Source organism: Polistes dominula, unplaced genomic scaffold (genome assembly GCF_049000335.1).
Source record: "Polistes dominula isolate Pdom_NZ unplaced genomic scaffold, Pdom_raw_medaka contig_73, whole genome shotgun sequence".
In the NCBI taxonomy this organism is placed as follows: Eukaryota; Metazoa; Arthropoda; class Insecta; order Hymenoptera; family Vespidae; genus Polistes; species Polistes dominula.
Genome location: NW_028300951.1, coordinates 6,267,707 through 6,280,349, shown reverse-complemented (window position 1 = coordinate 6,280,349; position 12,643 = coordinate 6,267,707). Strand labels below are relative to the sequence as shown.

Sequence of the window (12,643 nt, the reverse complement as noted above, 5' to 3'; positions counted from 1 at the left end):
CATTGATAACGTTAAAAATCTTATTTTCCTTCTTTTAATTATTTTTTATTTTCTTCTTCTTTTTCTATACCCCTTTCCCACCCCCATCTTCTCCACCTTTTCTATTTATTACAATAATTTTATTTATCAATTCAGACTGATAGAATTTATTTTTCATTATCTTTTGAGAGATTGAGAATATTAATAAAAGATTAAGTTATTTAGTTTAATCTAATCAAATAAATCGTTTAAAATTGAACGATGAAAATGTTGTTCTTTTTTTTCTTCGTATTCGAAACCGTTTGAAAGATGATCGATCTGTTTATAGTTCAGGGTCGTTCGAGAAATACTCTTCTTCTTGCTCTTAGGTAGTAGTATCCTAAACCCGAACGTCATTGGGTTTCTTCTATCCTACTGCCATAATCCCTCGTATTATCCCGGCAGATGCCAAAGAAGACTACTATGACACTACTACGACGACTATGGTATGCTACTGCTGCTGTTGTTGTTAATGTTACTGATGCTATACTGATTGGTGGTGATGGTAGTGGTGGTGATGCTTTGATGTTGGTGTTAGTGTTGGTGTTGGTGGTGGACGGTAGATGGAAAAAGAGAAAAGATAGAATTTTAGAGGATAGAGATATAGCTTAGAGAAAAGGGAATAGGACTGAGAAACAGACAGACGGACAGACAAACAGACAAACGTACTACAGTCGTCTTCTCGATAGTTCGACAGCAACCACCTGGACAAATCGGTTCTCTTCGAACGGTGGTGTCATCCATGACGTTGACAGATCTGTCAATTTTCTTTTTACACTCTCTCTCTATCTCTTTCTCTCACACCTATTCATACAATCGTGTAAAACTTTTCTCAACTTGACTAACGTCTAAATCGGAATATCTTTTACCTTTTTTTAAAGCTAATTTTGTTCTGTTTTCTTCTTCCTTTTTTTCTTTTTTACGGAAAAAGGAAGATGATACAATTATTATAGAAATTATTTGATTATCGTTTTTCTTTTTTTCTTATATATTTTTTTTTTTATAAGAATTTATGTAGTTTTGGATATCCATATGATTTTTTTTTTTATTTCAGAATAAAAATGATTCATCTTTTGTTCCTTTAGAATTATCATTAAATGTTCATTATTTTTATTTTATTATTTTATTATTTTCTATTTTTTTTATATATATATTTTCTTGGATATTTCATAAAAAATATAGATTTATAAATTTTATAAATCTCAATATTAAACGTAATCCTATAAATATGATACTATGTTAATGGAAATTTAAACTATTTAAACTTATCTAAAATTTTCTTTATGACATATTACTCGTCAGTATTATTAAATTGAAAATACTTTGTATCTTTAATTATTTGAATTATTTTTTCACAAAACATTTCCCCAAATTCCATATATATACTCTTGTTAACACATACCAAATATGTCTGTGAAATTTGGGTTTATTCTTATACATTAATATTTCGGACATAATCCAAGCAAATCGTGTGAATCTCGACATTCTCCAATTTCAGTTGTTCACGGTAACATATATATAAAAAGAGAGTGGAGGTGGTCATTGCACGATCTACCAATATCAAAATATGGATGGGGGGGGGGGGCTAGTTTTGGAAACGGTTAGGAAAGGGAAGGGGTGTGATAGATATGATAGCAGCAGCACGAGTTAGCGCATGTCGCACTGACAAAATGTAAATGGCTTCATCCATCTAACTGCCGACAAAAAGGCAGTCGGGGCCAACTGTCGGACCGGCGATTACAGGATCGATTAAAGCCAAACTACCCCTTCGTTTCGTCGACCCGATCTATCAACCCCTTCCCCCTCACCTTTCCAACAACCTCCCATCCTTCTATCCCTCCCCCGCCCGTTTTGGACCCCCGTTTGTAGAAAGCCACCCATTTCACCACCCATTTCGTTCCTACGTTCAACGATGATAGTTCAAATTCAAAGATTTCTTTTTACCCCATCCTCCCTCACCCTTCTCACCCCCAACACCGATATAAATATTTTCCATAGTATTATTTTTCAAAAATAAAATCGTTAAATGTATTTCGTAGATTTTGTACAATAAAGAAGTGTTGTATTTTTGTAAAATAATTCGAGCAAATTTGTACGAAGAAAAAGAAGAAAAGGAATAATGAAAAGGGATACTTTTCATATATTTTGGTTTGGTTAAAAAAAAAAAAAAATAGAGGAAAGGGATTGTTTGTAGGGATTATAACGAGATTATAATGTCTCGAGTTACATCGGAAAAACTTGGCAACCCGATCAATTTTCTTCTTCTTTTTCTTCTTCCACTTCTTTATTATATTTACTTTTCGTTTATTTTCACCATAACCAATTTCGATCGATTCACACTCCGCGCATTCCTTCCTTCCTTACTTCCTTCCTACTCCCCTTTCGGTGTCCTAATCCTTTTCTCACAAATCTTTAGAAAAATCTTACGAAAGTTTGTCGGTATTATCGTGGCGTATCTGTTTGTAGGGAAAAGAGGAGAAAAAAAGGGGGAGAAAAGAGGAGTAGGGTTCAAAGAGAGACCGATATTTTTTTGCAAAGATTTACTCTATAAAAATAAATATTTATTAATAATATAAAGGATCTATTTGTAAGTGAATAAAAATTTTATTAATATTCAAAAATTAATCGAATTTTCATGTTTTATAGAGTTCATTTGAGATTGTTAAAGAAGTAATAATAGTAATAATAATATACGCGAAAAAAATGTTATGTATTAATTTCATTATTCTCTCTCTCTCTCTTTTTCTATTTTACTTCACCGTGGTTAGAAGGGTCGATAAAAAAAAATAGGGAGGGAAGAGGGGGAAAAAAGAAGAAAAAAAAATGTTGAAAACCGTTTTGCGGATGAGTTTTAGGTATATCAGTATTACCCCACCTGCCGCGTAAAAATTCTAGCACACTTTTTCTTCCTACTTTTCTTTTTTTTTTTTTTTTCATTTTTTCTTGTCGACCGAAATCATCGGCCTCAAGCGAATAAGAAGGGGAATAGGAAATCCGGAAAAGGGAAAAGAATCTTTTCGAAAGGGAGGAAGGATACTTTCTCTCTATCTCTTTCTATCTTTTTCTATTTTTTTTTTGTACTTCACGTTCTCTGTCTCTTTCTATCGGACATAGGTTTTCTAGTCGGTGACGCGTGATCCGTACAAGTTTCGTCGTGCCTTCGTGGCGACTAAACCAATCTTAGGCTTAGTTCGTTCAACCGTGAACCCCCTCCCCCCATCCCTTCTCCCTTACGTGCCACTCTATGGTGGTTTTTACGGTGTGATGTGTGGTGTTGGTGTCTCCTTCGTTCGGTAAGGGTCTCGCTCCAATTTGCCGAATGATTTCGAGAACCTATGTCAAATGATCAATCGTCCTCAAACTTATTACACGATATTATTATACTTTGCAACACATATTTTTTCCACTCCTTTTATTCTCTTTTTACATTATTTTCTACTTAAAAATCGATTATTTTTAATCGTAATCAAAACAAAAAAATTTGCTACACCCATTTTGCAGTTTACATGATTTTATTTTCTTAGCTTTTAAATAAACATGTAACAAATTTAAGAAAATAGTATGGGAATGTCATGATGATTATCGATCATGCTTAAATTATCGCAATAATTTATGTTTTCTTTTTTTTACTTTTTAATTTTTAAGCATGTAAATTCGGTAATATAATTTATTTTTTAGTCATATGGCAATTTAACAAATGAAATATTTCAATTTTACTCGAGTTATTTCAATGATTAGCCATAGATTAATTTTTCGTTTGTTTTTTCATTCTTCTTTATATTTTTAAAACAATTATTATTCATCACAGTTAACATTTTAAACTACTCTAAAATGAGATTCATTTTAATCTATATATAAAATTTCATTGAAAAATTTAACTAATGCGATAAATATTATAATAACGTATAATATAAACGAGTAAATAAAGGAAACTAAAGGGATAATAGGAATAAAAGAAATAAGGAAGTACGTTGTAAGGCAAAAACGTCCAACAATTCGTATTATCTGAAGTACACGTTTTAACACGCCCACACTTACTTTGGGGTTTTTGCTTGTAAGCTCTTGAAGTCGACGGACAAGAATTTTTATTGTGATCATCATCGTCCGGTATTAGACAAGGATGGTTATATATATATATACCAACCTGGAAAATAGGGTATTTTAGACAATCGATATAGTCCTAACGTTTTGGACAATGCTTGCAACGTTGCTTCTCTGCATTTATACATGGACATTGTCCAGGTGAAGTGGTCTCCTTAAAGGACCGTCCTGTGTGAAGGTCAAACCCCGGAAGTGATTCTACAATGAAGTACATAATAAACTACTACTCCACCTCTTCTTCCTCTTACTTTTACTTGCTCTTACTTGCTTGCTTGCTTTGATGCATGCATTCTTATTATTTAATTTTTCGATACCGTGTCAAAAGTGCAACGACGACGATGACGACGACGACGTTGTTATAAGACCCCTGAAACATTTTCCCTTTCGTGACGTTATTATTATTTCGTTTAAAAATTTGAACGTTTCGTTTAGTTTAGTTTCGTTAGGATTTGGTTCTCAAGGCGTAGAATTACTTCGCAGGACTGACCCGAATGAGATTATTTTCGCGGTTTATATTCAAATGCGAATAGTAAATAATAGTACGTAGGATAGAAAGAGAAAAGAAGAAAAGAATTTGCGATTCGATGATGATTCCTAGTGAGAGAATTTTATGTGTATGAGTGTGTATGTGTGTGTTGAGAATTGGCAGGAAACAAGTGACAATCAGTAACGACAGGGATCTTTTATATTGTTCAAGCTGTCACACCGTTGGATGAGAGGCAGAATATCGAGGGATCCCTTCGTTGTTCCTTTTTCGTGGTCATCTAAGAAAGAAAAAGAGAAAGAGAGAAAGAGAGAGAACGAGGTTACCGGTCATAAAGAAAATTCAACCACGTATCATGAAAGTCACTGCACCCTTCGTTTTATTTTACAAATTATTTCACCTTTTATTATTTCTTTTAAATTTTCACAACAATTTAATAATCTTCAATAATTTTTTCTATTTGTTCGATTCAAAGACATGATATATAATTTTTTGAATTTATATTATAAGAAGATAGAAAACAAAAATAAAACTAAACTCAATTAACTAAAACGTCGAATAAGTTTGAGAATAATTGAGAAATTATATCGTTACAAGTAGTTGTACGGCCCTGTGAAAGTAGTTCTTTTATTTTCTGTCACGCGAAAATGCGAATTTAACATAAGCTGGTCTCGAAAAGTTAGCCCTGGTATAATAACGGTTGGCAAATTTAGCATACAATAAGAACTACTGAACCTGTGATATGCACCGCATTAGAAAATGAAACGAGAATGCAAGGACATGGTGGTTGGTTGGTTGGTTAGTTGACTTGTCCTTTTTGATTTTGGAATTTTTTTTTCTTTTTCTTCTTTTCCCTTTTCGTTTCTTTCTTCTCGAAGAATCGAGTTTTTGATTGGCATTCGCAAAATAATATGCACGAGGTTTGATCGTAATAACCTCGAATATTGAAATTTTGTTTTTTCTTTTTTAAATTTGAAAGGTAATTATAAAATCAATCGATTATTTTCGAAGGAAACAATTAGAGATTTGATTTTTTCATTTCTTTTATTTATTTCTAATTGAAAAAGAAATAGTAGTAGTAGTAGTAGTAATAGTAGAAGAAAGAAAAGAGATTTGTTATTCGAAACTTTCATTTAACACGTAACATCCCCTTTTATAAATTATTATAAACTCGATTCTCTGAAAGCTTTGTTGTACGAACACACCCCTCAACTTATCTCGAGGGTGATAAATCTTCTTCTCTCATTTCCCTTGGTATCTCTTTCTCTTTCTCCTTCTTTATTTCTCTTTCTCTTTCGATAATAGGTATAATAGACACGTGTTGTTCAAATTGTCGAGTTACTGACCCATCCTATTACGAGATCCTAATCTTCCAAGTGTACTCGATGGGTTTATTTTCGTCATGCTTTTCGTCGTTTATTTAATTACTATTAGAAAATTTATTAGAAAATAATAGTATAAAAAAAATATATCACAAAATATAACAAAGTTACAATTAAATGGTTTTAACCTACTTTTATAAAAGAAAATATTTATACTATGTTATGTCGAATTATAGTATAAAACAAATCTGTTATTGTTTTATTATAATATAATACGCATTTAAATCATTCGCGTATTTATTACATTTATTCAATAAATTATATCATAAAATAAATACCCAAAAAAAGAAATATTATAAATTAATTTATTTATTAATTTTCTCTTTTTTTTCTATTTTTCGAAGATAAAAAATTCGTAATAATTTTCACACTCCCTAAACGTTAAGAGTTTCTCTTTCAAGACAACATTAGGGGTGGTTTTACGTTGATCGGAGGGTTCGCAGAGTGAGAGACCATGGGGGGTGGTGATGGTGATGGTGATGGTGGTGGTTAGAGGAAGCCTTGCTTCGTCTTACAAACACTGGGCTTGGACTTAATTGAACTTGTTCGCGAAACTCATAACGAGAAGTCTAGTAAGTGCTACTACGGTTGTTATAATTTACGGGAAACAATCGTCACCTTTGATGTGCCGACAATTGTCTTGGACTCGTACGACTGAATGAAAGGTTACCACCATCCACCCCTAAAATGTTTTTCTATTCATCTCATCCCCTTATTTCTATTTCTTTCATTCATTTAAGCATTCTCTTTTGAGTTTGAATGATACAAATTTGACCTTCGAAGTTTCCAAACCATTTAAGTTCTTCCTCCCCTAATTCTCCTCGATTGGTTGTAGATCATTGATAAACTTTTTTTTACTTATCTTTTCTTTTCTTTTCTTCTCTCTTCTTTCTATATATCGCATAATTTCGATTGTTTATTATTATTTTTTTTCTTAGTTTTTTTTTTAGTATTTTCTATTATTTTGATGCAGACAGTTTATCATCGAAAATATATTGTATTTTTTTTTTTTTGTAATTTTTGTTCTTCAATGTAATACGACGAGAAAGGGTAATTTTTGGGTAGTTTATATTTCGCTTTTGACGATAAATCATAAAATATAATCATTTCAATACGTTTCTCTTATCGTGGCACGTATCAAACACAATGCGAAAATGCAACGTTCCTCATTGTCTCGGTGCTCGGACAGAGGTTAGGGGAGGGGGAGTTAAATGAGGGTGGAGGGTATAGAGAGGGGCAGGGGGAATGATGCCCGTGTTACCTTGTGCATTTAAAATGTAAACTCAATTTAAGCCGTGATTCGACGGTAAACAAAACGTAATGTATACGCTCGGGTTGGTTGGATTGTTACGCTTTTGCAGTAGCCGGGGGTTAAAAAATAAAAAAAAAGAATTGAAAAAAAATAAAAAAAAAAAGAAGAAAAAATAAAACAACGAGGGAAAAAAACGAAAATGTAATAAAAATAATTAACAAAAAACATACACACATCCACCCACAAAAAAAGAAAACAAAAAAAAAAAACAAAAATAAAGAAAGAAAAAAAATGTCCAATTTGCGGGGAGAAGTATTGAAATAATGAATGGATGGATTGGATTGTGAGAGTAGGGTTGGTGGAGATTGTGATATTTGAACGGTGATTGTTGTTAATTATTTTATTCTTTTTTTGTTTGTTTTTGGTTCTGTTACTTACTGTTGATCGACGTTTATTTTAAAAACAATGTTTTCATAATTTTTCAAGCCCCATTGGTTGATTGTTTGGTTGGCAGGTACGTTCGAAGAAATGAATGGATTTTCTTTTTTTTTTTCTATTATTATCACTAAAGAATTTGATCGGATTTTTTTATATAAACATTTTCAAACGATTACAATTTTGTGTTCTTGAACCCGTCCCCCTCAAGTGGATGATAGAGTTGTGTTAGTCTTTGGTTAGGAGCTACTTAAGCTAAGATCGAGAGAATTTGGTAAGCTTAGGGGTTGACAGATTGTGTTCATATGAGCGAGTCCTGTTCGCTCGTACAATGACCAAACTAATCTGGTCCAGTGGCAACCCAGGTAGTGAGAGAGAGAGAGAGAGAGAGAGAGCGAGAGAGAGAGAGAGAGAGAGCGAGAGAGAGAGAGAGAGAGAGAGAGAGAACCAGTAGTCTAAGTTCAATATACACAGGAATACAGTACGAGCCAGAGGCGTTTCGTGTATGCTTTCGACTATTGCCTTGCATAAATCAACCCCTGCCGTTACCTTAACCCGTTCCCTTCCCCCTCTCTCCTTTCCTTTCCCTCTCCAACCCCTATTCACCTCTCTACTGTGTTGTGAACGTTTCTCCTGCTAGCAAGCATAACCACGATATCGAGTTAATTATCTTAACGATGAGAGGAAACTAATCGATCTTTACCCGATCAGCAATACTAAATTTTATACATTTGTAATATAATAATATTTTTTTAAATAATATTATTAATTTATTTTAAAAATTTTTTTCTTAGATTTCGGTTTTATTTTACGTAACATTCTTTTTTTTTTGTAAAGATAATATTGCAATTAATTTCATTTATATTTATAAAGATAAAAAGAAAAAGTGTACTTTTTTTTAGGGGAGTGTGTAAAAAGTAATCTCGTGGGTTATTACAATATTTAATTAAAAATTGTGTGTGTGTGTGTGTGTGTGTGTGTGTGATATTAGATTTATTTTTTTCTAAGGTAGAATAATGTACTTATAACTATGAAAAGATATTTTACTAATGAACATAGATCGGTTTATTGATTTTTAATAATAATAATAATAATGATAATAATAATAGTAATGCGAATAATAAGTCACACGATGATAGTCCTTTTGAGAATGAAATTGTTCGTATTTTTCTTATTCACGGATGAATGAAAATGATCGTAGAGAATAGAAAAAAAAGGATGATGGTCTCTAGTGGATTGATCGTTCAAAGCAGAAGAATAAACGGATCAACGAATTTTGGCAAATTTTCTGGCATGCTAGCTTCTCTAATGATCGATCATATAAGGGTGCACGCTGCCGATGACGCCAGTAGTAGTCGGATATAATTTATACCGCTAGATACGTCGAGGGTAGCTTCCCTTAGAAATAATCGTGGGTGTAAGAGAGAACAAGATAGAAAAAGGGAAAAGAGAGAAGGAAAGTTGGCATCTGCTGCACGTTAGACACGGGTCGAAGGGCACCGCTTGCTCTGTCATTACTTTACCTTACATGCCTGCCACGAGTCAAGTGGGTCAAGTATGTCAAGAGACGTGTATACACGATTGAGGGCTAGGGATGGGGGTGAGAGGGAGAGGAAGTAAAAAATCTTCCTAGATTATCCAATAATATTCTTTCATTTATCTGATCACTTGATCTTTATAAATATCAATTTTTATCTTAATTATTCATCTTTATAATTTTGTTTATTAGAATTGTCTCGTTAATTGTTAGATTCATTTAACCTAACAGTTTAGAATTTATTTATTTATTTTTTTTATTGATTTAATGATAGGAAATTGAAATTAATTATGGTTTATTATTTGATTTTATTTATATACAAATAATTTTAATCGTTAAGAGTTAAAAGTTCAAAATTTTTCTATATAATAATGAATTGAATAAAATTAAAAACAATAGAATCATCGTGGTTTTTTTTTTATTTGGAAAAAAACTATTGATCTCAATTAATACCTAATCGATCTCTCGAACGTATTTATTTTCTATTTTTATTATTATTATTATTATTTTGTGTTTTGTTTTCAATGCAATCAATTTGTATTAAAATTAGATTGTAAATACCTGTAAATTGATTTGGTGATTTATAAACAAAGTAGTTTAATACCCATTAATCGAATATTTTTTTGTCCATGGTACAAAACAAGAGTTTAGTCTTATTGACGTTAACGTTGTTGGTATTCCGTAGCGCGGAAAAGTTAATCATCTTCATTAAGATTGGACGGTAGAAGCTCGCAATTAAACGCCCGAGATCTGTAAGTACCGTGTGCAATTTGATTTTACGATTTTCGTTTAATAATGTCGAGCTTTTGAATCCTTTGGAAGTATATCGACGAAATTAAACACTTCAATTGTAATTCGTCTTATTTACTTTTTTACTTCTCGTATTAATACAAAATAAAAATAACGAAAAAAAAATATATAATATAAATACATTCGCGGTCTAATTGGTCCTTTCGGAATATACATTTTATTAATTAGTAGCAAATAACGAATATATATATATATAGAAAAAAGGAAATAAAAAATGTCATATGAATTTAACCTCGTTTCCAATCTACGATCGAATTCATCGACAAAATTAAGATTAGTTGAAGGGTTAATAAAACACGATTAAAAAAGAAAAAAGAAAATAAATATAATACAAAACGATTAAGATTAAGAAGAATGAGAAGAAGAAGAAGAAGAAGAAGAAGAAGAAGAAGAAAATCTCAAAGTTGTTATAAAGCAACGTGTTAAGTGGAAAGAAAAAAAGAAAAAACAATAAAAAAAAAAATCAAAGAGAGAAAAGTGAAAAGTTTCCAAAGTCCCCTTTGCAAGCTTTAAGCTTTTTTTTTATTTTCTTTTATTTTCAAAATTATTTTTGTCTTTTGAATTATGAAAAATAAAAATCTTGATATTCGTAGAACCAGTAATTTAAATGATCGAGCGAAAGAAAATCTATTTCGCGAGTCACTTGAATCATTTTACCGTTAGTAGTCGTAGTTACTGCGACGTTTTCATTCAAGTAAGAGAGAGAGAGAGAGAGAGAGAGAAAGAGAAAGAGAAAGATTTACGAGAAACTTGCTAACGCTATAATCGATTCCTTCAGATTAATTAAGCATTAATTAAGACTGAAAGGAACCTCTTGTAGACACCTTGAGTTTCATATCTTTCTCTCTCTCTCTCTCTCTCTTTCTCTTTCTCTTTCTCTCTCTTATAGTCTTACTCTTACTCTTACTATTACTCTTACTCTTACTCTTACTCTTACTCTTACTCTTACTCTTACTCTTACTCTTACTCTTACTTACTAACTCTTACTCACTTGCACTCACTCTTATTCATCACACCCTCTTACTCGCTCATTCATTCATTTAGCACTCCTCCAAAATGCTAGAGGAAATTAAGCAAAGATGTCGCCATGCCTAATGTTATATTCGGCATGGTTCACGGTTAAGCTCTTAACTTAAACCTTAGACTCGAGGCTTTAGCCATTATTTCAGGAGGGGAGGAGGATGATAATTGTCCGTTTCATTATAACCATTTATTTATATAGAAATCATTCTAAACTCGTGCTGTCGGTTTATCGTTATAATCTTTTTTTTTTTTATTGTCTTTACATTGGTTCGTCCACTTTGAAAAAATTTTATTATAAAAAAGATGAACATACACGAGGAGTAGGGAGGGAAGTGTGCGCGAAATATTTTGCTTGATAACATTTTCTACGAAAAGGTTTTTATAGTTCATTTCAAACTACGCTTAAATCACAGTGTTTCTCTGTACATTTTTATTTTGTTATTGTTTATTATTTATAAAATTAATTATATAATAATTATATATTGCAAGAATTAAATGTCACAATGCTATGGAAATATTTTTAATTATTAATATTTGTCTTACTCTTAAGAAAAGGGGGTTTATGTTTAAACAAATTTATTTGCAAATTAAATATCATAGTTATTTATATGAAGTTATACTTAGATATTTGATAAAAATAAAATTATTTTACAGAGACTTAAAGGAATATATAAAATATTTTATTTATTCACGTTTAAAAAAGAAATTTTTAAACTACGCTTTATTAATTGTCTAATTACTGATCAAATAAAAATAAAATTATAAAATAATATTTACCCAGTATGAAGAATATGTAACAAACGAATATATAAATAAATTAAAATATTGTACAATTTGTATAAAAAATATAGAAATGTGAAATAATGCTTCATTATAAAAAGGAAAAAAGTAATAAGAAAGATAGGACAACAAGATGGAAGGTTGATGGGCATCGATGAATCAGAAAGCTTTAGGTAGAAAAAAAATCCCTTTCACGATTCGGTTAGGTAAAAAAAGGGGAGGTGCCAGCTAAAAGCATTTTTACGTCGGCCATCACAGAGCTATCATCCGCCATCGATCCGTTTTATTCATAACTTCATACTAGTTCGTAGTACACAGGCTCTGCTGATAGGTTCGATTCTATGTCTCTAACACAACCATACTCGTTCGAATAAATAATAAAATGTAAAAGAAAAGTATGGCACAAAAAATGATACGCTTGTTACCAATATGTCAGAAGTAAATTGTATTTCTTTATATTTAGTAACAGTTAAAAAAATGTAATATAAATTTTGATATATTAAATATAAATATAAAAAAAAAATATAAATATAAATATGAATAGAAAAAAATTGTTGACAACATCGATTGGTTCAAAGAACAAAATTAATTGAAATAATTGATGCCTAGTTACAAGTTAATCGTAGTTTTTTATGAAAAGGGGGTAAATGATGTAGGCTTTTTAAAAAAAGATAAAAAGAAAAGGTTTCTATTGAAAAAAAACCGAATAAATTTTGTACATAGAAGTAATAGATACGAATCTTGAAAAATATGGACAATTTTGAAAGAAAAAGACCCAATAAATTATTTGAAGTTCATTGGCTAGTTCAACACTGGAATGT

The 12,643-nt window shown here is 31.2% G+C and overlaps 1 protein-coding gene across 3 annotated transcripts in view; it reads left to right on the top strand.

Annotated features, from left to right (window-relative positions):
• The window catches only part of LOC107068727 (transcription factor hamlet), an 83,369-nt gene that overhangs the window by 51,103 nt on the left and 19,623 nt on the right, over nt 1-12,643 (top strand). The gene's annotated exons all lie outside the window — the stretch shown is intronic.